The following is a 25,858-nucleotide window of genomic DNA, read 5'->3' as shown; positions in this document are numbered from 1 at the left end:
TCACTTTACAGTTTAGCAGAAAATGGATTTGAGGAGAAAGAGACAAGTCTGGAAGACCAATTTGAAGGTAATAATTTAATAAAATAGTTCAGAAAACATGTGATGAAGAAAGCTTTGTTTAAAAAAAGAAACATGATTCCATGGAATGTAAGTCCTTTAAAAATCTATACTGTAATATATATATATATATATATATATATATACACACACACACACACACACAAACACACATATATACACACACAGAGATATGTATAAGTACACATACATACATATATAATAGTATAGATTTTAAAGATAAAATGTATGTATGTGTAATATGGATTTGTGTATATGTATACATTCACATATATGTAAACCTGATTCATCTTAGAGTCATAGAGAAAATTAGGACCTACTATGAGCATTTCAACATTTGCCCTACTGGCTCATGGGAAAGCCTTCTAGGCTACTTTCAAATTGTTATTTGAAACATCAGTGAACTTAGCACTGTTGTACATTTTTTTAAGTATGAAGCAAAGAATCAATAAATAAAGGCTTCAATATAAAGGCACATCTCATTTCATCTTTCAACTTCTTTACTTATAGTACTATTTTTTTTGCACTGATATTTTGTTTGTGATCTCCAAAATAGTTTCTTAATGTTTTTGTATGTAGGCAGCCTCTCAAAAAGAGATTTCTAAATCCATAAAATGAAACACATAGGATTACAAAATTATCAAAATATCTTTTAAAAAAGCAAATCCATGGACCCCAGATTAATGACTCCTGCAACCAAAAAGGAATTTACAAAAACTCTTCCAGTTAATCTTCTGTGTTGTCTTTATTCCTATTCAACAATATTTGTAACAAGTATTTACAGCGACATTTGCATAGTTTTCTTTGACCTTTTCTGCAGGCATAGGCTAACCTAAAACAACTATCAACAAAAATTCAAGGTATCAATAAAAACAGTGTGACTCTACCTTCTGAGACTGCTAGGTGGACCTGTCTGAAAGACTTGAGCTCAAATCTGACCTCAGACACCGACCAGCTGTCTGACCCCAACAACTTGCTTAATATCTGTTTGCCTTGCTTTCCACATCTGTGAAGTGGATCTGAACATGTCCCTCCCAAGGCTGTCATAAGGATAACATGAGATAATATTTATAAAGCACTTTGCAAACCTAAAAGTATTGCATAAATAAATGCTAGCTATTGGTATGCAGAAACATCTTTTGATAGAAATCATTTTAATGTATCAAGTTAAAGAGACTTACTTTAATAGCATGGTTCCCCTTATATCCTGAATTCTGGTAAAAATTTCCTAAAAGTTAAAAAGCTTTTGACAACTGATAAGTATTAACAGAGTTCCACTCTGTTTTAAGACTTAGGGACAGAAGCAAATAATTCCAAGGAGTAGGGAGGGGGCAAGGAGGTACAAATTTAGTTTAATAAAGAATACATAGATAGAGGGAAAGGGAGTTCCCATTGTTAAATATTTTCCATTAGAATTCCATTTCCATACTCTGATTCTATCTTCGCAATTTTGAGATAAAGTACTATACTGTTTGACACAGACCCACTTTGAAGTTACAATGATGCAATTTATTGGGTTTCATTTAAAAGCCTAACTGGTTTACTGTTACCCTATTCAGGGATGCAAATAAATCTCATGCTTTTACAATTTTTAATGATGAGGTTTTCCTGATTAATGCACAGTAAAAAAAAAAAAAGTCATGGTAGTGGTGAACATTTTAATTTAATGAATATGCTAAGGATTCAGGGTGTACCGTTTGCCAGTTAAGCTGAAACATCAGGGCTCCAGAGTTCTGTTACCCTATAGTGAACAGCAATTGTTTCTTGATGTTTGGGAGCTTCAGCATAAAGAAGGGGAAGTTCACACTGGAAGTCATGATGATAAAATCGAAAACATGCAGCTTGCTACTTGGGATGCAATGTAAAGACTTACAATGGCTTTAAAAATCTGTAGGTTACAGAGGGTAGAGGACAAAGTGGTTAATGATTATTCCTGTCAGGGCAACTACAAAGGCTACTGAAATGAAGATTTGTTAGACTTAATATAGTAGCACTTACCCACTCACTGGGCAAACTCAGGAGATTCAAGAACATGACTATGGAAACTGCAAGTACTGTTTTCAACATTAAGAATATTCCTCTCTCTTCCCCACCCCTCCCAGTTGACAGATTACATTTTTACTGGCAATAGAATGCAAAATAAAAACAGTAAATGCGATTGATATCTCTAACCCCTAAATAGGACTGACAGCAGAGCTAATCCAATTTATAAATTTAAAATCTACACTTTTATTTGTTTTTTTTAGTTCTAATACATTATATATTGAGATATATTCAGTACCTTCCACTACTCCTTATAGACTTTTTAATAATAACTTATTTGAAACAAGATTGTCTCTATACAGAGTAGTTAAATTAGAATGGACCCAAAAAAAAAAAAAACACTGGTTGAATAAATAGGAGCTGGTTCATCCATTAGACTAAGGAGCCCCAGTAACACCCCACCCCTCATTTATGTGGCATTAAGACAACACAAACAGAGAAAATTAGTCTTTCCTGTTTGAAGCCCCCAGGGTGTGCTGACCTAAGGTAGTACTTAAAGAACTCCAAAACAAGTAACAAAATTCAATCTGTCAACTGTTCTATCCCCCCTCATACTACCTAACTACATTGCCTGTGTTTTTCCACTGAATTGGTTGTTTTCCCCCCAGAACTTGTTGAATTGACTCAATGTTTTCCAGTTATGTTGACACAGTTCAATGATCACAAAATAAAATGGAAATTTCATAGACTCATAGAATTTTATTTCTGGAAAGAAGCTAGAGACCAGAATCCAATTCAAAAAGAGACCCAAAGAAATGTAATCACAGAGTCCAGACTAGAACTAGGTCTCAGAACTCCCTGGGCCAATACTATTTAATTTAAACACTGGAGAAATGAACAAAGAAACTAATACAGGCCAAAACCCCTACATTGAGGCTTGAATGATTTTGTTGCGAGGCATATACAATCATTATCCAAGTTACAAACAGGTTGGGTGCCAAAAGATAATTTGTAAGTCAGCTGGTTTAGTACTTAAAATGTATTTTCTCATAGAAAATAAAAACATCAATTAAAGCTACTAGGTTCCCAAGACAGTCAACAAAAGTCTCTTAAAGTATAGTTAAAAAAAAAAAAGCATCAGAATCTAATCACTATTTAAAACATTTTTTTTTAATGAGAGCATGCGTAACATTTTGTAAATGAGAGTGAAAGGAACACATCTCCCAAGTCCCAGGAAGCAAGGGAATGAGGGGCAGGGGATTCCAGAATTAGGAAGGAGAAATGAGTGAGTTCCTGAAGATGTGGTTAAGGGATTTGGGAGGAGTCATTTAACTCCCTTCAATGCTGATCTCTGCTTGAGAACCCACAAATTCCACTGGCAAAAATGGCAGGGTTTCTATAAAAGGGGTGAGTGTGACAGTGCTCATTCCTATTTATGTCCATAAATCATGTGATCATAAGTGGGAAGTGCTCTGTGATGAAATTAATAACCATAACGGCCTCATATCCACTTAATTTTAAGCTATGTAGCATCTCTATCACCTTAGTTGATCCATATTGACTCATAACTATAGGACAAGTTGCAGGATGAGATTCCCTTTCTTCCCAAAGCTCAAGAGATGCATGCCAGAAGAAAATGAAACCAAACTAATAAACTGCCAATATAAAGTTTTCTCAAATCTGCTGAAAAATCAGTGCATATTAAAATATAATATAATTTGCTGATTATAGGGCCTATATTCACAATTGCACCTATCTTTACAATTCAGTTTTTATTTTTTTTAAATCACAACTGATGTTAGTTTTACCTTCATTTGATAGGCTCAAAGAATTTTAGAATCAAAAACTATCTTAGAATCCAACAGTGTAAACTAGTAACTAAGGAGGATTTCTTATGCACCAACTTTGTGCAAAGCATATGTACCAGGTTCTGGGGATTATAAAGACAAAATAAAAAATAGTTTAAGAGGCAAACCATTAAAAATCTTAGTGTACTTCGATATACTGTCCCGTTTTATAGTTATTTATTTTCATATAAGTACATGACTCAAGTCACCATAACAAAGATATGTGCACACTCTGAAAATGTTGGTGTCCTGTCTCATGGCCTACTCCCCGTTATATAAAATATAAATGTGAGTTGTTTTTACCCCTAGGCATGGAAATTAAAAATAGTCATATTATATTTTAAGGTTTTAGAGAGAAGTTCATATGTGTTTCAGTGATCTATAGAGAACTCAGTTGAGTTCATAGGTGATAGTGATATTTAGCAAGAGAATCTATCCATCTCACTTACTTTAAAGTATCATTAAAATAGGATTTTTACAAAGATATGTGAGGCAGTTGAGTGCCACAGTAGACAGTGCTGGGTCTCGAGTCAGGAAATTTGAATTCATATCCAGACTTACTTACTAGCTATGTGTCCTTGAGCAAGTCAACCACCATCTCAGTTTTCTCAAATATCAAATAGGGATAATAACAACACCTACATCATAGGGTTCTTGTGAAAATCAAATGACATGATATGTATAAAGGGCTTAGCACAGTGTCTGGCATGTGGTAGGACTAAATAAATACTGGTTCATCACCATCATCATTATTCAAATATTTTTGAAACTTGAAAGATTATAATTTTATTATTATTAATAGCTTACACGCTATGGATATGGAGAAGCTATCTTAATAATATTTGATTTTAACACTTTAATGTTGAATTATATGTTCACTAATAATAAAGTGGGGCAGCTAGTAGGCACAGTGGACACAGTGCTGGGCCTGGAGTCAGGAAGACTCATCTTGTTGAGTTCAAACCTGTCCTCACACAATTCCTACCTGTGTGACCCTGGGCAAGTCACTTAACCTTGTTTGCCTCAGTTTCCTCATCTGTAAAATGAGCTGGAGAAGGAAATGACAAACTACTCCAATATCTTTGACAAGAAAACTCCAAATGGGGTTATGAAGAATATAAAACAACTGGACAACAACAATAATAAAGTATTTTAACCTTTAAGACTGAAACAACAGAACTATTTTTTTTTTCAGTTTTGGTTGTATGTGAATCAAAGCTTGAACAAAACATTAGTACTGACAAACAATTTGAAAGAAAACATAGTATATTATGTTCACTTCTAAGACAAAACATGTATCCTAAGATCACAGAGGAATATTAGTTTTTCTAGTGAACACCTTCCTAGAAAATTAGTTAACTTTGGTACAACCTTCTTGGAGATATGGGGTACAAAATGTTGGATATGTTACCAGATATCATCATTGCGTTAGTTTTGCTTAAATGCCTTTCTTTGTTATAATGGAATGTCCCTTAGGACAAGGAATGGGTATATTTTGATATGACTATGATGTAAAAATAAAAGATATCAATAAGCAATCAAAGAAGAGAAAGAAAAGCAATAATAGGCAAAAAGATATGTTTGTATTTTTATTTTCTCAGGTAGTCTGAGTTCAATTCAAATCCTTCAATGATCATCATCAGATATTATTGATACCTTGCATTGTTCTGATTGATATTTGAAGTTCTACTCTCCAGCTCTCTGCTAATTACAAATCAAAGGTTGCCGAGTAAGCTAACATGCTATTGCAAGCAGATGTAGGGAAGCTTGTTATGAAGAGGTAAAGCCTAGCATCAAGTGTGTTGCACTGGTTGCACATAAAAATCAAAACAATATAAATATTAAATCAAGATATTTTCACAAGACCAGAAAGAAACAAATTTTGGCTTATAAGCAAGCTGCAATGAAATTATGGAACACGTGTCTCAGACACAAAACACATGTTGGAAAGAAAGTACAAAACCTTTATATTTTGTTTAAGGCTAGATTTTGAGAGGACTCTACTGCCAAAAAAAGCACAATGAGAAATGAGACACAGAGGCATATAAGCAATAAGATAGGAAGAACTGTGTGAAGGATTATTAAAGGGAAGAAGGGAAGAGGGAAGGTGTGAAAAGGAACTGGTATTTGTATGTGTACTTGAGGCCTTATGGTGGACCAGAGTTAAAGGAAACCCTGGTTTGTGGGCCTCTGGCTTGCAAAGCTCCAGTTTGCATTATGGCTTTGGAAGAAATCTGCTAACTACCAATGAAAGGCAGTTGAGCAAGCCAGCATCCTACTGTAAAGAGAAGTAGGGAAGTTTGTTATACAAAAGTAAAGCTTGGCTCAGCCACCCCCAGTGGCTGGGCCTTCAGCTGCCTGTCTAACACATGTGGCTAATAAGTGGTTTTCTGAGAACTACCAACCAAAACAACATTTGCTCATATTGATGAAATAAAATTTTTATTTTTCAGCTGCAAATACCTGATTCCTTCAGACAAAGGAATAGACTAGTTTTTGTATAGGCTCTTTGATAGGAACAGAAAATACCTTTCTGTTGTCAGTCACAACATAATCTCATAATCATATGAGCATTTAGCTATATCAGAATTAGACAGAACTCACCAAAATACTTGCAACAAACAATCTGAACACTAATAAAGAACCATCATGGTAGTAAGATAGTTGGGTATAAATGAGTGTCAAAACAAGAGCTCAGGGGGCGGCCAGGTAGCACAGCGAGTAAGAGCACCGGCTCCAGTGTTGAGAAGACCTGGAGATCGAATCCCGGGCTCAGACACTTAGCACCCACCCAGAAACACCTGGCCATGTAACCTTGAGCAAGTTACTTAACCCCAATTGCTTAGGGGTGGCCAGGTGGCTCAGCGAGTAAGAGCACGGGCTCCAGTGTTGGGACAACCTGGAGATCGAATCCTGGGCTCAGACACTCAGCACCACCCCCAGAAATAACTGGCCCTGTAACCTTGAGCAAGTTACTTAATCCTGATTGCTTAAAAAAAAAAAAAAGAGCTCAACTGAATCTCCTTTAATTTGACCCAGTAACTAACAATTCTCTTTGATCCAGTTCTTAGCCCAACGAATGCCTACCATATTTTTTGTTGTTATTGTTGTTCAGTTATGCCCTGTGTATGACTCTTCATGACTCCATTTGGCAAAGATATTGGAGTGGCTCCTAGACTTAAAATAAAGGAATGATAAACCATTGTCCAGGACAGAGTCCAGCTAACAAGATCTCATAAAATGAACATGAACACACACACACACATACACACAGACACACACACAGACACACACACAGACACACAGACAGACACACACAGACACACAGACAGACACACACAGACACACAGACACACACACAGACACACAGACACACACACAGACACACACACAGACACACACACAGACACAGACACACACACAGACACACAGACACACACAGACACAGACACACACACAGACACACACACAGACACACAGACACACACAGACAACACACAGACACACACACACAGACACACAGACACACCACCTTTAGTCATTAAGAGAACTATGAAAATGGAAGGGAAAGGAAACTCATCTTTTATATCTGCAAAGTCAGATTTGGGGAAAAAACCTCCATTAGGCACAAGTTTAGAAAAAATTCAAGAGCTGTGTTAATAATTCACACAAATCCAGGAATGGAGCCCGCAATAGAACTCAGTGACTCAAATGGCAATACACAGATACATTGTGTATGTAGGAGTAAAGGGTAAGTGGAACTTATACTTTAAAGCACTTAAACTCCTTAAAGCAAGGAAGAAATCCAATGCCATCAGAATCATTGAGATTTGGCAAGAAGCAATTCATAATTGAAATATGGCTATTGGAAGGGCATATCTTATTCAAAAGAAAGAAAATAAATAAAAGGAGTTGTGGAGTCCTATTGTATATGTACATGTGTGTGTGTCTTGGTTTACCAATGGTGTTCAAGCAGAGTCTGAGTGGAAAATTATCATTGTATCCCTATTTGGGAATAGGTTGCAGTAAATTATTTCTGCAGCTTGATCTAATTCTAAAATGCTACGGGTAAAAGAATTAGGGAGTTTTACTTTATAACCCCCTGTTACCAACTTGGGTTCTATTGTTGTTTCATTTCCAAAGTTGAAGAGTCAAGTTGATGTACCCTCTGGTTTTGGACTAGATGTTGGTTATCTTTAGTTTAGATAATGAGTGGGAGTCAATGTTGGATAATTGAGGCATATTCCAAGATGCCCTGAACCACCAAAAGTTCTTGTTGACCCTCTGGATCATCCTCAGGCCCACTAATAAGAAAGTATAAATAGGTCCTATAAAGAGAATCGATAGTAGGCCCACTCCCATCTCTAATGTGGCAAACCTCGACCAAATAGAACCTCTCAACTGCTTCATGAAGGGAAATCCTTGAAGGGCAATTTCTGAAAGAGTAAAAGGATAGGGGTGGGGAAAGATAAGTAGATTTGAGGCATTAGGATAAAAAAGATTTCTTTCTGGAAATTATAGTGTAGGGCCTTTTTACTCCCAGAATCAGAGAGTGCAAGAGTTGGAAGGGATGGTAGTGATCACCTGGATGGAACTAGACCGGAGGTAAGAACCATTCTGCATCATAACCAGCATGTCCTACACTCTCCAGCCATTGCTAGAGACTCTCAGTGAGAAGAACTCACTAACCCTTGAGGCAGCACATTTCACTTTTGAACAGTTCTCACTGTTACTCAGTTCGTTCTTGTCTATCATCAAGTCTAAATTTGATTTTGTAACTTTCATTCATTGCTCCTACTTCTGCACTCTGAGACTAAGCAGAGCAATATCCTTCCCCACAATATCCTTTTTAATACTTGAAGATTCCTATCATGTCTCCCCTATCTCTTTTCTTCAACAGATTTAATCCCCTGGTTCCTTCAAATGATCTACATATGGCACAATCTCAAAGTCCCTCATTCTCCTAATTGCCTTAAATGGGATGTTCTTCTAGCTTATTATTCTTTCTACAATGTTGTACCCATGACTGATCATACTGCTAACACTACAAATATATCTGGTTACAACAATATCATTTGTTGTAGACACTTAATGATCCTCAGTTCACACAAAGTGCAATTTTATCCTCAGTCATGGAGATGAGCTACAAGCGATCAAGAAGAGCCTTTGATAGAGGTTATGGACTGGATGAACCCTGAGGTCCCTTCAAATTTTGTTATTCTCTATTTTTTTTAATGTTCATTCATTTCACATTAATACAAAGAGGATAAGAACATATTATGTACTCATTCTAGGTTTCATTTTTTAATTTTTTTAGGTGGCAGGTTCTAAAACATAGGGTTACCATAACTCTGATGAGGAATGAAAACTTGATTCTTGCTTATTCCTAGAAGTCCAATACTTTAGGCAGAGAGAGAAAAGAAAATAAATAGAGGGAGGTCAATGAGAAGTCCATCCCTAACTATCCTAAAAATGAGAGTGAATTAGGTCTCACTAGTTAGACATGTGACATCTTCCAAAACTGAAGCATACAAACTCTTACCAAACTCTAATCCCAGAATAATTGAAAGGACAAACATCATGTCATAACTATCTGTTTTGTTTATCATACAGTCTTCAGCCAGGCTGAAAATTCATTTGTGGTTATGCATACAAGGTATTTCTTTATTAAAAGACTGAGCATTCCACATACTTGAATAAGAATCATTTTTACAACATACTTTATAAGTGGTCACCTTACTGCAGTTTAGAACCATCTCCCAAGGCAACCCATCCACTTTGGCTAGCTCCATTTTTCAAGAAGTACCCCCTCCCCTTCCTTACATTTAGACTGAATTTGCTTCTTTATAACTTCTACATATTGCTCTAGGTTCTGTCTCCTGGAATCTTACACGGCTGGTCTAATATCTTCTACATGACATTTTTATAATTCTTAAAAAAAAACTCCTTAAATCTTATTTTCTCCAGGCTAAAAATCTCTGGGTCCTTCAACCAATCTCTGTATGGCATGGGCTCAAGTCCCTTCAATCCAATGGTTACCCTCCTCTAGATGTTCTCCAGGTTATCAATGTCTTTCCTAAAATGTGGTACTCAGAACTGAACACCTTAGTTTAGGTGTGGTCTGATGAGTACAGTGTATAGAAGAATCTTCTCCCTAGTCCTACATACTACAACTTTTAATGGAGCTTAATTATATTGGCTTTTTTGGCTCCGCCACATCACAATCTTCACTCATATTGATTTAAAAGATCTTTTTTAGATGAACTACTTTCAAACTCTGATTTTACTAATGATATTGTTGAAAAAAAAACACATTCCAGACTTTATATTGATTCATATTGGATAAACATTTTGATACCAAATAAAAGTTAAAAAAAGAAGTTCCTTATACTATTATCTCTTAAAATATACATACAAAAATGCAGTTTTCAAATAGAATTTTGGACAATTTTGAGAGAAAATGATCTGTGGAACTAGAGCAGATTTTTGCATTAATATAGTACTGGGTACATAGTCAGTTGTAATAAATATTGGTTTATAAAATATGTATGAACAAATATACTGAAGTTAAGGTCAATCTGTAGGAAAAGAAGCAAAAAGTAACCATGTTAGAGCACATGATCCCTATACAAGCAAAACACATTGATCTTGAAGACGTGGATGGGTAGAAGATCATAGGCCAAAGAATTTGACAAGTTAAAAATGCTGAACACCACAATGCAAGAAATAATAAAAATAAGCAAATCTAAGCTGATGAGTGATTGTTCTCTCTATCAAGTCAGTTCCTTTAGGCAACTTTCCCCTCCTCTGGAAATATTTTGCTTTGTGTCTTCAGCATTTCACTCTTGAGGACCTCCTATCCTACCACATTACCTTCCCAAGGAGAATTTTTTACCTTGGGATTTTACCTACTCTTTCATGTAACTCTTTGAAATGTAGGGTGCATGTTTAACTATGCTATTTTCCTCTCTTGTTTGATTACAAATTCTAAGACAGAGTAGTTACTTATCCCCAAGAATCCCATCAATTATAGCCCTCTGTGCAAGCAAAGAGGCTATTTTAAAAATAAGCATATTTGCTTTTAAAGCTAATATTTTCCAAAGAAGTCAGCATTTATTTTAGTCATTTGTGCTTTTGATAAAAATACCTCATGTTTTCAAAGAGATCAACTGGTACAAGATTTAACTTAATCTTGTTAACATTAATGTTAAATCTCCCTGGTCAGTTGTAATCCATATCTTTACAGGAATAGGAAGAACCTACCTATACCTTGTAGCATCATATGAGAAATGGCTGGATTCAACCTTCATTATTCTTTCTGAATAAATATTTTCATACATCTAGGAGTATGCTACTTGGAAACTATGTGCTGATTCTTCAGAAAGAACATCATTTGGATATGTTATGCTTAGCAAATGTGCAAAATATGTAGAGAGGGCTGTATCTCTTAATTTTTTTTTTATTCAGAGAAGCTATTAACAGCCACACATTATAATCCAAGTATATTGTGGGTTTTCACAGAACATGCACAGATATTCTATGCCTACTTCCAAATGGCCATGTGAGACATTTGGTAGCCTGGCTTCACCCCAGGTGTAGTTTTCCCCTGAAACATTTTACTCAGTTTTGCTGGGTAGGTGATTCTTGGTTTTAATTCCTTTAGTCCTAAAAAAATATATCATATTTCAAGTCCTTCGATCCCTTATTGTAGAAGCTGCTAGATCTTGTATCCTGAATGTGTTTCCACAATATTCAAATTGTTTCTTCCTGGCTGCTTGTAATATTTTCTCCTTGACCTGGGAACTCGGGAATTTGGTTATAATATTCTTAGAAGTTTTCTTTTTATGATCTCTTACAAGAGGCGATTGGTAAATTCTTTCAATTTCTATTTTGCCCTCTGGTTCTAGAATACCAGGACAATTTTCCTTGATAATTTCTTGAAGGATGATTTCTAGGTTCTTCTTTTTGATCATGGCTTTCAGGCAGTCCTATAATTTTTAAATTATCTCTCCTGGATCTATTTTCCATGTCAACGTTTTTTTCAATGAGATATTTCACATTGCCTTCTATTTTGCTTGAATCTGTTTTATAGTATCTTGATTTCTCAAAAAATCATTAGCTTTCATTTGCTCCAATCTAATTTTGAAGGAGTTACTCTCTTCAGGGACTTTTTGAAATTCCATTTCCATCTGGGCAATTCAGCTTTTTAAGGCATTCTTCTCCTCATTGGCTTTTTGGTCCTCTTTTGCCATTTGAGTTAGTCTATTTTTTAAGGTGTTATTTTCTTCAGTATTTTGGGGGGTCTCCTTTAGCAGGCTGTTGACTTGCTTTTTATGATTTTCTTGCATCATTCTAATTTCTTTTCCCAATTTTTCCTCCACTTCTCTTACTTGATTATCAAAATTCTTCTTGAGCTCCTCCATGACCTGTAACCAACTCTTATTTTTCTTAGAAGTTTTTGATGCAGGAGTTCTGACTTCATTGTCTTCTTCCCATTCCATGCTTTGATCCTTTTTGTCCCCAAAAAAGGATTCTATGGTCTGATTGTGCTTCCTCTGCTTGCTCATCTTGCCAGCCAATTACTTGACTTTGGAGCTCTTTGCCAGAGTAGAAGTCTGCTTCCAGAGAGGAGAGCTTTGTCCCAAATCACTGGGGTTTTCACAACTGTTATCAGAGGTCTGAGGAGGGTGCCCTTTCTACAGACACCACACTGCTACACTGGCGTTTCTCACCCCAGGACCACCATTCAAGACAGCAACCCATATCCAAGCAGGTCAAAGCAACCCTCTGCTTGGTTGCTTGGTCCCCCTACCATGCGCAGACCAGGAGCTCTGGAGGCAGTCACATGGCAGCAGCTGCAGCCTCTGTGTCTCTGCCACCTCTTGCGCCAGGGGCAGGGGCTAGATCATGGTCTTCTTTCCCCCTGTTCCAACAGAGGTCCCAACTGGCCTTTTACTTTGCCTTTGGCGTTTATGGGTTGAGAAGTCTGGAAACTGCCACAGCTGATGGTGATTCACTCTCCTGAAGTCTGCACCGGCTGCTGCTGGTCAAGGCTGCCCTGGGGCCAGAACCGCTCAGCTCCAGTGGGACTGTGCTTGGTTCCCTGCAATAGACCCTTCCTGTCGGCCTGCCAGGCTGGCTTAAGCAGGAAATTTTTTTGTCTCTGTCACTTTGTGGGTTCTGTAGCTCTAAAATTTGTTTAGAGTCATATTTTATAAGTATTGGAGGTGGTTGTGGGGGGAGCTCTTGGAATTTCCTGCTTCTACCTTCACTGAGAATACCCAAGTAGCTATTGAGTCAGATGAACTGGTAACTTGGGACATGTTAAAACAAGACAGTTTCCCACTGGCATTCTTGAGACTGTATCTTTCCAGGGAGCACGACCTGACACCAAAATGGGGAAGGAAGGATAAGATCCTTTTCCTACCTCAGTATAATATCAATGTAACAGGGCAAATGGCCAATGAGCACAGTCCTTATGAACACGTGTAGCATGCCTGGGTGATGCCATCCCCACATGGACTTTCGAACATTTACAGACTCATTGTAATTGGTCCAGTTTTCTAAGTACATTGTGAAGAGGGTACTTTTTGGTTGGCTATGGAACTGTAACTCAATGTGGGACTAACAAGTCAAAGTGACTCTCTTGTTCCCATTCTTTCTGGTCTAGCTGATTTTCAAGAAGACCTATTGATAGAAGAAGAGATACTGGCTCTTTCTCACCCAGAGATGTCATGAGGCAAACTGTATCACTCCCCTGTTTAATTTCTTGTGTACATTCTTTTTCTGTATTTAGGAGAAGGAGTACTGGAGGTGAATATAAACTTCTGTGCTTTAAAAGGTCCAGATAGTAAGCTACCACATATGCAGCAGCTAGAATTCATGCCAGGATTTTGTGGAAGGCAGAAAACAAGAAGTAAAATCTAGAGCAACCTGTTTAACCCAGACCAGGAATAGCAAGAGATATGAATTTATATACTCATTAGTTACACTGCATTTAGAAGTTAACTTTGTGTGATCAGTTTTGTATAGAAAGTGATATCGCTATATACCATTCTCCTCAGAGACTGAGCTTACATAGCAGAGGATGCACCACAGTACAGAGCAGGGCAGAAATATTTGTACTTATATTTTTGCTATATCTTTTGCTTAATCTTCATGGTAATTTTGTTCATTGGTTAAATGAAAATGGGATGCTAATCATTGGTGGTTAAATTGGTGAGGGGTGAGGGTTGTAGAAAGAATGGCAATGGAATATACCAAAATGGGGGCTTATACTGATTATCATTAGAATTGAGAGATTTCCAACACCTCAGGAGTAGCTGAGCATCCTGGAGGGAAGAAGTAATCAGCCTCACTCTGGGAAAGTGAATACAAAATATATGTAGAGCCACTGAAGTGTTTAGTAAAGGGAGTCTGTTGTATCTACCTGAAGGAAGTATTATAATAACTGAATAAGCTCTATGCTAACTCACCTTGCTGAAGGAAAAACAATTTAAGATCTAAATAGAGAGCATCTTTGAAAAAAATCATGCCTGTGGCTGATGGTGGAAACAGAGCCTTATTAAATCTCCCCTAAGAACATGGAAAATGTTAGCTTAATTTCTTCCTCTGTCTCTTCCTCAATTTAGTTCACTTAAATTATAAAACATAAAACTCGGAATTTTGGAAGAGATTACTAAGTTTCCTTTATGAAGAAGGCTGAGTGCCACAATTAAAGTAAGACCTATTAAACTCTTAAGAATTCCATTTTTCAATGGGCCATTCTGTCAAACACATAACAATTTGAAATGACTGCAGATTTCAGAAAATGTATGAAAAAATGTCCTTTCCACACATACTAAAATTGTACTGACAAAAAACCCATTTATACAAAGTTCCTGGCAGCCAAACCGGGATGAACCATTTTAGGCTAATGTACAATCGGCTACTTAGTAAATCCTGGCTGAGGCCCTAACCTCAAGTAGTTAAAAAAAAAATACCTTATCATAGTGTAGTGGCCAAGGAACTCTCTTAATTGCAGCAGCTATATTTAAATATAATTTTGATATAAAAGAAAACAGTCAAAATTGGCAATTGAAAAAAGAGCCCTAGGTTTGAATGCCACTTTTATATTTCATAATACAGATGAACTTATCAGATGTCCCAATCCAAACAAGTCCCTGTTAAGTAAGAATAGCTTTAAATGAATCTATTTAAAACACTTGGCAATACTTATCATACTGATTACAATTTTCTATTTGTGCTTACACAATTTTAAAGCCATTACCTTTTTTAAAAAAAGAGAACATTCTAAAATAAATCTTTCATCTAGTGTATATCATCATGTAAATTAGTAGCAATTTATTGTAAAACCTAGTCCAAACTACTGAATTATTTGATTCTAATGCTTAGGGACAACAATAGTCACCTTCTGGTTTCCTTTTTGATCCTAGGTTTTAACCAAACTACTGGCAAATAAAAGTGTAAACACCATATTAAAAAGATATATAATGATAGTTCTTTCTTATTTTTCATTAATGATGAAAAATATTTTAATTTATATATTATAATTCTCAAATTGTACAGTGTAGGGGCAGCTGGGTGGTTCAGTGAATAAAGCACCAGTCCTGGAGTTAGGAGACCTGAGTTCAAATCTGACATCAGACAGACACTTAACATTTACTAGCCGTATGACCTTGGGCAAAGTCACTTAACCCCAATTGCCCTACCTTCCTCCCCCCTCCTCCAAAAAATAAAGCAAAAAAAAAAAAAAAAAACTGTACAGTATAGCTTGGATTCATTTCATAATATTTAAAATTTAGTACATTAATTTGGATAAACCTAGAAGTTAATAATACCACATAAAGTATAAAGAGCTTTAGATCTGGAATCAAAAGGAAACAGTATCAATTTCAACTCCAAAACTTATTAACAGTGATTTTAAGTATCAAATTTTTGCATATCAGTTTTTTCACCTGAAAAATGGGAATAATCATACTTATTTTATCTGCTTCAACAGGTGTGTTGTATGGAATTTACTCTGCAAGTCTAAAAGCACTATTTAAATATGATTTATCATATTATAATCTATATTAGCATTTGTGAAGTCAAAAGACCTGAGCTTATTTTCCTTATTTAATATTTGATGCAGACTATCACTTAGGTGTTTGTTATTGATTGTGCAGATAACTAGAACAGTTACTTGTGAACACTTGTTTTCTCTCTATGTAGAAACACATTATAAGTCTCATTTATTGTGGTTTCAGTGTCTGAGAGAAAGCCACAATTCAAAGAAAGAGCTTGGTCAATCAGAACACCATGGGAAAATTAGCTGACATATGATGTTTTTTGCTACAACCACTTGAGACCATTATGTACTAAGAAACAGAGAATAACTACACCTACAAAATCAAGGATATTTCAAATCTGAAATATAAGTGAATAAACCTTTGCATTTTATTACCAAGGCATTTCTTCTACATTCTCTGTTTTTCATTATTTCTATCTAGCACTCTTCTACTTACTCTAACACTGAAAATTGAAAAATGCTATAGCTAACCCCTTATGAATACTATGGCAGGATTTATACAGGCATTTTCAAAATACTTATATTCCTTGGGGTTCCTTCTAGCTTTGAATTCTTTGATCCTCTTGCATCTGAAAAGTTGGCTATAAAACTAAATCTGACACATCAAACTGTTTTAACTGAAATCAAAACTGGAGATGCAACTCTGACACAATTTTAATTATAAGAAATAAAAAATTATATCTGAGAATGCATGAGACATTTTGAAGAACATTTATAACAGAATCAATAATGTTATTATAAATTATTCATTTTAAAATTAAGTATTAAAAATGAAAAATATCAGAAACAGTGTTGACTGTCATGTGGAATAGTGTAACAAACTGTAAGGATGACGGAATTAGGAATATCTGCCTCATTGTGGGAATTATCATTTTATGGCTTTAGAGAAGTTCATTCATCTCTTTAGACTTTAGCTTCCCTATTTATAAAATGAAGGCATTGGGCTATGTTATACTTAAGGTCCTTTTGCATTCTAAATTTCCATGACTTTATGATGATTCTTCAGGGTCTCAAAAGACAAAGAAGAGAATAAAGGTTTCTCTCTCAGCACTTCAATGTCTCTTTTTTGTTGTTGTTGTTAAAGCAATTGGGGTTAAGTAACTTTCTCAAGGTTACACAGCCAGTTATTTTGTGTGGGTGCTGAGTATCTGAGGCCGGAACCGATCCTGGGTCTCCTGACTCTGGGGCTGGCACTCTTACTCACTGCGCCACCTGGCCGCCCCACTTCAATGTCTCTTTAAGATTTGAAAAATGCTTTACATATGTTACATGAACTTCACAATGGTCAAATAAGCTAAGTACTTACAGGTATTACTATACCCATTTTATATATAAGCAAACTAAGACTAAAAACAAAACACATAATTTGTCCAAAGTAACAAATGAGTGATTTTCAGAGGAGGAATTTAAACTCAATATTATCTAGACTCCATGTCAAACATTTTTTCTACTATAACATATTGTCTCTTTTGATAAAGACTATCAGTAATTCTTTCTTCTTAATGCAACTTTGCTAGCCAAAAGAAAATAAAACCAAAAAAAAAAAAAGATTTAAAGACAATTAGGAAGATGTATAAAAGTAGAGTAGATGACTCGGGTCTTGTCCTCATAAGCTGATAGTCTGGAGGTAGAAATAAGAAGTGGTTGCCAATAGATACCAGTAACATTAAAAACTATAATTAATTAACTTTCATAATAAAATGGAAGTCCATGTTACATCAAGTCAAGTCCTGTTGGAAAATGGAATGGGAAATTATATATGCAGGACATGAATTTGAGGATCACAAATTTCTCTTCAGTCTGCAACTATTCTTAGATAGAAAGACAAATAGAAGAAAAAAAGGTATTTTGAAGCCCTAAAAAAAATACTTATATATAGCTTTAATTTTTTAAGTACTTCAACAGATCTGTTATCTCATTAATATGTATATTCTCTCTAGTTGTACAAATCATTAATCATTAACACCTTTTAATTCATTCAATGTAATTCTTTTCTACAACTACCCAGAAATTCTCCATATTGTAAATGTACCCAATGCATTGGAATCCTTCTTCAAAGCATTTTAATATTTTGTGGGTACCTGCCAGTGCAGTACTAGGGTATCCACCTTCTATTCTTTCATTTTTTTCTACATAAGAAATCCATTTTTTTTCTAGATAATGTATGTGTGTGTATTTGTGTATATGTGTTTGTGTGTGTGTGTGTGTGTGTGTGTGTGTGTGTGTGTGTGTACATTTAGGTGACTTTTGGGTCACCTGAAATTTAGATTTTGGAGAAGATTGTGAGGTCCTCTTATTTACTGGTATATAATATCAACATCCTCCCTTTTTTACCCCTGAAGTCTATCTGAGGATTCTTCTGATTGGCAGTTGTTCTTTTCATGTTCAGTAATTCCAAGCAGTTTTCTTGTATTATTTCTTGCATTATGACATTAACATTTTTGAGTTATGATGTTCTTCTGGGAGAGCTATAAACCGTAAGTTGTCTTGACACATCCTGTCTTTGAGAGCAAAAGGTTTTGCCTTATCAAGAGATCAAGTTTTGTTTTAACATTATCAAAGATGATTAGGGTAAAAGCAAAAGAACCTAGATGTTCTAAAATATTTATAGCAGCTCTCTTTGCAGTGGCAAAGAACTGGAAATTGAGGGGATGCCCATCAATTGGGGAATGGCTGAATAAGTTGTGGTAAATGATTGTAGTGGAATACTACTATGCTATTAAAAATGATGAACTCATTGATTTTTAGAAAAAAACATGGATAGATTTGCATGAAGTGATGAAGAACAAAATTAGCAGAACCAACAGAATATTGTATACAGTAACAGCTATATTATTTTAAGAATAACTTTGAGCAACTGAGTCATTTAAGATATCCAAATTAACTACAAAGGACATATGAAGGAAGACATTATCTGCTTCCAGAGAAAGAATTGGTAAATAGAAATATATATAGAATAATTTTACATACATAAATACACACACATATTTGTATCTAATGGTAACCATCTCTAGGGTAGGGAGGGAGGAAGAAAAAAAGAAAACAAATTACATGATGAAATTATTATATTATCAAAAAGAACAGTAAGTTCTATGTACATAATAGAACTGCAGTTTCATGTGCAATCACCTTTTTATTAATCTACTATGTTATGGAAGTGCTTTTTTATTTAATAAATTAAAAATTAAATAAATAAAATATCTTAAAAATAAAAAGAACATTGTTGGTTATTCTCCTCTTCCAGATTCTCCTTTACTTCTGTTTATTTGTATCCACAACTTGTTGTTCTCTCATATTTCCTTTTTTTTTATTTTTGGAGGGGGGAAGGCAGGGCAATTGGGGTTAAGTGACTTGCCCAAGGTCACATGACAAGTAAGTGTTAAGTATCTGGTTCGAACTCAGGTCCTCCTGACTCCAGGGTGGGTGCTCTATTCATTGCACCACCTAGCTGCCCCTCTCTCATTTTTACTACCATGGATTCAAGTTTTGTTTTGTTTTGTTTTTCCATTTGGCCATTTATTTCTGTTGTGTAAGCCATAAATTCTGCTTTCACATTCATATTTATTTCTTAAATCATTTGGGAGCAAGATTTCATCCTCTCTTGAGGATGCACAGAATCCTTTCTTTCCTTAAGTGAGTATTCATTTTCCTTGGTCTTTTAATATGTATCCATAGATACCTGGATTGATTTATTTGACCCAAAGGACATTTCTTCTTTTATTAATAATGTCTTCCTTGTTGGTTTAGCTGTTTATGTTCAAGGTCTTTAAATGAGTTCTTTGCACATTGTACATAGTAACAGCAACATCATGTGATGGTCAGCTATGTATGAATGACTTAGCTCTTCTCAGCAATACAATGATCCAAGACATTGGATCCAAATATCTATCCAAATATAAAACTGATGGACTTTAAATGCAGATCAAACCATACTATCTTCACTTACTTCATTTCTTTCATTTTTTTTTCCTTTTGGTCTGTTTCTTCTTTCACAACTGTGACAAATATGGAAATATGTTTTACATGATTTTATATATATATACACATACATATATAAACACACACATATATAACTAATGTATATGAAACTACTTCCCATTTTAGGAAGTGGGGAGGAGGGAGGGAAAAATCAGAACTCAAAATCTTGTAAAATGAAATACTAAAAATTCGTTTTTGCATATAATTAGAAAAAAATTTTATTAAAGTGATTTTTTCTTCCTGAGATCTTTTATAGTTTTAGTCTTTTTTCCTATGTATGTATTTACCTATTATTCACTTTCTGGCCTTTTCCTCTTTTATGGCTGTTTCTTCAGTGATTAGATCTCAAAGCTGTGTTAGCTTTTTCCTAGGCTAGGCAATTCACATTTCACCAGCTTCAATCTATATTCCAAGTGACTTCTGGGAGGATAGAACTGGCCCTACCTGGACACCAATCTCCATTTCTTAAAGTGTAGTGTATCTTGCCCCATTTATCTCTGTTCTTCAGTTCTCTGAGTACTATTGTAAAACATCATGTTATCATGCTGCAGTTTTGACCAGAGTAAGCTCTCTACTTTTTTGCTTTTACTATACAGAGCATGGTGCGAAAAGAGACAGATATTCAGAGTTGAGTCCTGGACTTAACTCTGGCTGGCTGGTGGAGACACTGTTGTTGAGTACACTGAAGCACTAGAGACTGGCCTTCTCTGTTAGTTCAACTCTCTGTAGTTAATCAAGTTTATATCTTCTTAGACTTCTTGGTGTTTTAGAACATGGAGAAGCCTGAAATTGGTTTATTTCTTGCACATAATTCTTATTTTGAAGAGTCAGGAGAGATCATAACATTGATATTTTTAGTACTTTTTCAATATCTCTTTGTCAGATTTCCTGAGAAAATTACCAAATGAAAAAGGAATCTAATGAGAATGCCAGGGAAACCCATAGAGCATGAAACACTAGCAAAGGAAGGCAGGCACATATGGAATTGTACCTTCAATAATAGAGAGCAGGTTGACGAACTAAAAGAGAGGTACTGGAAGAGGTGACTCTCAGAAGAGGAAAAGGGATACTAAAAAAAGTCCAAATACCAACTTTGATTATATTTATATTTTTCTGCCAAAATTCACCCCTACATTCCTAAATATGTATCTTGTAAATGTAAGAACATTACCTAGATACATAATAAATATGTCATTTGTTTGGAGAGCCAACAATAGTGATCTCCTATATGTACTACTAATAGGTAGAGAATGACCTCATTCTTTCCATTCAAAAGAATAGATTTGCATGGACATATTCATAATCTGGATAGAGAATGTAATGACTATAGTTCATATTTATTCAGCAATTGAAACTTAAAAAGCATCTTCCTTCCTCCCTACTTCCATCTCTTCCATTCAACCCTCCCTTCCTTTCTTCTTTCCTCCCTTCATTCCTTTTCTTCCTTCCTCCCTCTTTCCTTTCTTATATTCTTTCCTCCTTCTTCTTTCCTTTCTTACCTTCCTTTCCTTTACCTCTTCCTACCTTCCCTCTTTCTTTTTTTCTTTTCCCCTTTCTCTCTCTCTCTCTTTCTTTCACTTTTACTGAAAAACATTCACTTCAAAAAAACAATCACAAATGTGCTACCAACATAAGGGAGGCATAATCGCTCTCCACATTTTGTACCATCTCTGTCCTGGGAAGGGCAAAGGGATTAGGTACCTAGGTCATCTGGGTTCCTTTACAGCACAATCCCAACTCCCAGTCCACAATCCTTTGGGCTCCAGTCACTTGGTTTCTCTGGGTAAGGGAGGCCCTATGAGAATTGCTGTAGCTATTCTCAGAGATAAATAAAATTAGGCTCAGAAAAGATAAGTAATTTTTTCACTGTTACAGGGCTAATAAGTAATGACTGTAGTTTTTTGTCCTTCGTTCTCAAAGAGGACCACGACATCAGGTTTAATTAGATGATGTTGAATGAGCTAACATGAGTTTAACTTTTAAGATGCTCTCATCAAATAAGTAATGATAGGATTTTAAAGTAATCCTCCAGTTGTACTAAGCAAATAACACCACCTTACTCAGTGAGATGGGTCTTAAATAAAAATACAAGAAATTTAGGTATACAGTACTGAATAATTTTTTGACAGTGAGTTCCATTAAATACTGGAATAGTTCACTAAGAATTGCTATGCAATCTCATTCTCCAGAAATCTTTAAGAACAGAATTGATTCTCATCCCCTGGGGTGATTTAGGAAGAGATATGCCAAAAGTTTTGAAGGTAGATTAACTCAATTAATGAAACAGAAAGCATTCAATAAGTACCTGTGTAGAAAAGTCCTTATATTTGAGACTTTTGGGTTGTAATATCAAACTGTTAAGATCCCTTTCAAATATGTATGTATTTGCAACAGTTAATTTCAATAAGGGGAAAATAGCTCTGGGTGGGTATGTATAGCCTTATTGCAGTGTTTTGGTAAATAAAGTAGAATATTTTCAAACATTAGAAATATGCTGTTTGGATTCACCATGCAGAAATACTTTTGATTTTTTTAAAACACATTTTTCATATATTCTGGCTCATTATATCTGATTTTAAGGAAAAAAAATCAGAAAATCTTCATTTTATCTCTTTATTTTGCCTGTACTACTTATAGTCAAACCCAAATAATCACTTCTAGAGTCAAAAATAGCTCGCCATCCCTGCTTCTGAGATGACAAATCCAAGCACAACTGAAGCAGGAAGTATATATAAATATATGTGTAAATGTATGTGCATATACACGGATACATATGTATCTACATATAAATTTATATATATATATTTCTTAACATAATAATTATAATGACGGTTTGCATTTAAATAGTACTTTAAAGTTCACAAAGTGCTTTAGATATATTCCCCTATTTGATTACTACAACAACTCTGTGAGGTAGGTACCAAGTCTTAGGTCTTCTTTACAGATGGGGAAACCTTAAGGCTACAGAGTAAATGACTTCTCAACCAGACCTTGAACTCAGCTCCTCTAACTTTTAATTCAATATAATTTCGGTTATAGTTCCATTAAACAATTCAGCAAATGTTTGTAATTTTACAGTGTACGAGGCACTGGAGGGAATATACACTGTTGATATAGTCTTTGTATTCTATAGCACATAATGAAAACTTGATTATTGCCACATATATCTTCTGTTTATCATGTTTATCGTATCACCCTAACAATATTGTGAGGATTTTAAAGGCAGGAATAATATTAGATTCTCGCTCTTCAAGGATAAAACTCTCCAATGCTTATCACAATGTTTGCCATACAGTAAGTTTATAACACATTTCCCTTTCAATTCATTCAAACAGTATTTATTAAGCTCCTACTGTGTACAAGGTTGTACACTAGATACAACTGACAGTATGGGGGGAGACAAAGACAAAAAGCAAATGGTTCTGCCCCTAAGTAACTTATTAAATCTAATCAGTTGCCTAGTCTTTCTCATATCTGTCCCCTTCCCTCCACTCACACACTGACTAGTCTTCATCACCTCTTACCCACACTATTTCAACAGTCTTCTAACTGACCCCACTGCCTATCTATGAACATGTTGTATTTGCGCAGTAGAACATAAGCTCTTTGAGTGCATAAATCTGTTGTGTTGTTTTCTTAAACCTTTGTATCCCCAGCATCTAGCCCAGTATCTTGCATATGATGACTGCTTAATAATTTTTTAAGTGCTCAATAAATGCTTGTTGACAGACAGGAATTACACTTACAGTTTAGCACCATTTTCTTTTCTTTTTTTTTATACTTCAAGGATCAGTGATTTCGTTCCTGTGGGCACTGCTTCCCTAGACACAAATAGCAACTTCCTCCACACCTTAAGCAGACAGTTTCCTGAGTTTCTGTTGTCAAAACAAATCATCACCTGGAGGCCAACTCCATATTGATAAGGCTCCTTGAACTTTTCACTGATGGTCCTAAACAACAGAATCATAGTCTGAAGCCAGGCCAATACATTTCCTGGGTGGTGGGAGGGACTAATTAGAGTTTATATTCCTATTTTTGGAGACTACTCCCATGCTTCGACACTGCACTATAAAAGGATTTTAGCAGAATTTCTCTTCATTTTTTCTCTATTTACACACATAAATGAAATCCATAATTTATATACAATACATAAAACTGTGGAGCAAGATACTGCATTAGTTTCAAAAGTTAATGAAAATTATTTTAAAAGAAAGAAACACTAAGTGAAATATGCAAATAAACAAAGTGTCAATTTAGCCTACTTCTCTGGGTCAGGGGCCTAGGAGAATTAAAAATCTTTTTTTGATTGATTTTCATAACTCAGTTCATTTGTAAAAATTACTTAATTTTGAAAAGAAATTTGAAGATAAGAAAGGATTAGGAAAAAATTTTAAGAAAATTTAGCTGATCAAACTATCAAAAGAATTTCAAAAACAACATCAAGGAAAAAATTCGTTACAGAGTAAAACTAAACAGAGTTTGATCAAAGTGGTACTATATTAGCTTCTGAATTATGTCAAAACGCACAAAATATTTGTCTCAAAAACATCTAAATGCTGAACTGAAACAGCAAAGGAAGTAACATATGCTATCCCCAAGGTATATTCATACTTAAAAAAGACATTTATACATGACATATATTTCTATAAAGTATTTCTAGTCAAATATCACTGAAAAGAGAAAAGTATTCATCAAACTATATAAATTTTAAAATGATCTACAGAAGGGATAGTGACTGAACCTATAACTTCCTTAGGAGATGGTACTCATGGATAAGGAAACTCCTATCAATTCAGGCCAGAATCTTTTCAGATACTTGTTGTCTCTGAGAATTGCTTAGATATCCAAGAAATTAAATGACAAGTCCAAGGTCACAAAGTATGTTCCAGAGCAGGGCTTGAATTTAGGTCCTCCAGGAATCAAGAATAGTTCTGCCTCTATAATATATAAACTATATAGGAAAAAGTTTTTTCTTCTCATTTTCTATATCAGAAACCTTATTAAAGAAATGAAGAAAGTTATGTAGGACTTTGAATAATAAACTATTTTTCCTCAAGTTGAAGACATATGACTTAAAAGAAACAGTATTGTATATAATGCTACTATAATTGTCAAGCAAGATACTGCATTAGTTTCAAAATTTAATTAAAATTATTTTAAAAGAAAGAAACACTAAGTGAAATATGCAAATAAACAATGTGTCAATTTAGCCTACTTCTCTTTCCACTTTGATTATGGTTGATGTTTCAAAATAAAATACTTTAAAATTGTTCTAAAAAGAAAAATCTGAATAATTCAATGATGGCATATAGTATAAAGAAATTTAGAGAAATGTACTTTTGTAAAATCCCTACTTATATCCACAAAAGAGTAATGTATCATTAAAGAGGAGACATATATATGTACAGACACATACATATGTGTATGTGTGTCTCTCTATATGGTTAGTTATACACATTATTTACAATATACACATACAACTAGAAATGTGGAAACAGAATATATATTCATATACATGTATATAAAACTAAGCTTTAAATATGATGTATAGTTTTGGAAAATAACATCAAATATATTTAATAAACTTTACATCATTTAAAAGCTATGTCTCAATCAAATGTGATATGAAAAAAGGTAAAATTTAAAATATTTTTATTTTGTTAAATATTTCACAATTATGTGTAAAATAATCTTAATCATTTTTTTTAATTTTGAGTTATAAATTCTCTCCCTCCCTTCTACAACGACCACCTACTTGAGAAGGCAAGCAATTTGATTTTGATTATACATGTGAAGTCATGAAAAACATGTTTTCATGCCATGTTACAAAAGAAGAAAAGGGAAACAAACAAACAAAAAATACAGAAAGTAAAAAAAATAAAGTATTCAATCTGCATTCAGA

General features: G+C 34.8%; 1 protein-coding gene across 1 annotated transcript in view; it reads right to left on the bottom strand.

The window, feature by feature from the left end:
- LOC138175973 (semaphorin-3E-like) overlaps nt 1-25,858 on the bottom strand; it is a 347,995-nt gene that overhangs the window by 283,194 nt on the left and 38,943 nt on the right. The gene's annotated exons all lie outside the window — the stretch shown is intronic.

The sequence above is a fragment of the Petaurus breviceps genome, unplaced genomic scaffold, assembly GCF_028583685.1.
Source record: "Petaurus breviceps papuanus isolate PSGF00001 unplaced genomic scaffold, PetGlider_PUasm1.0 80, whole genome shotgun sequence".
NCBI lineage: Eukaryota > Metazoa > Chordata > Mammalia > Diprotodontia > Petauridae > Petaurus > Petaurus breviceps.
This window is presented reverse-complemented; position numbering and strand designations above follow the sequence as displayed.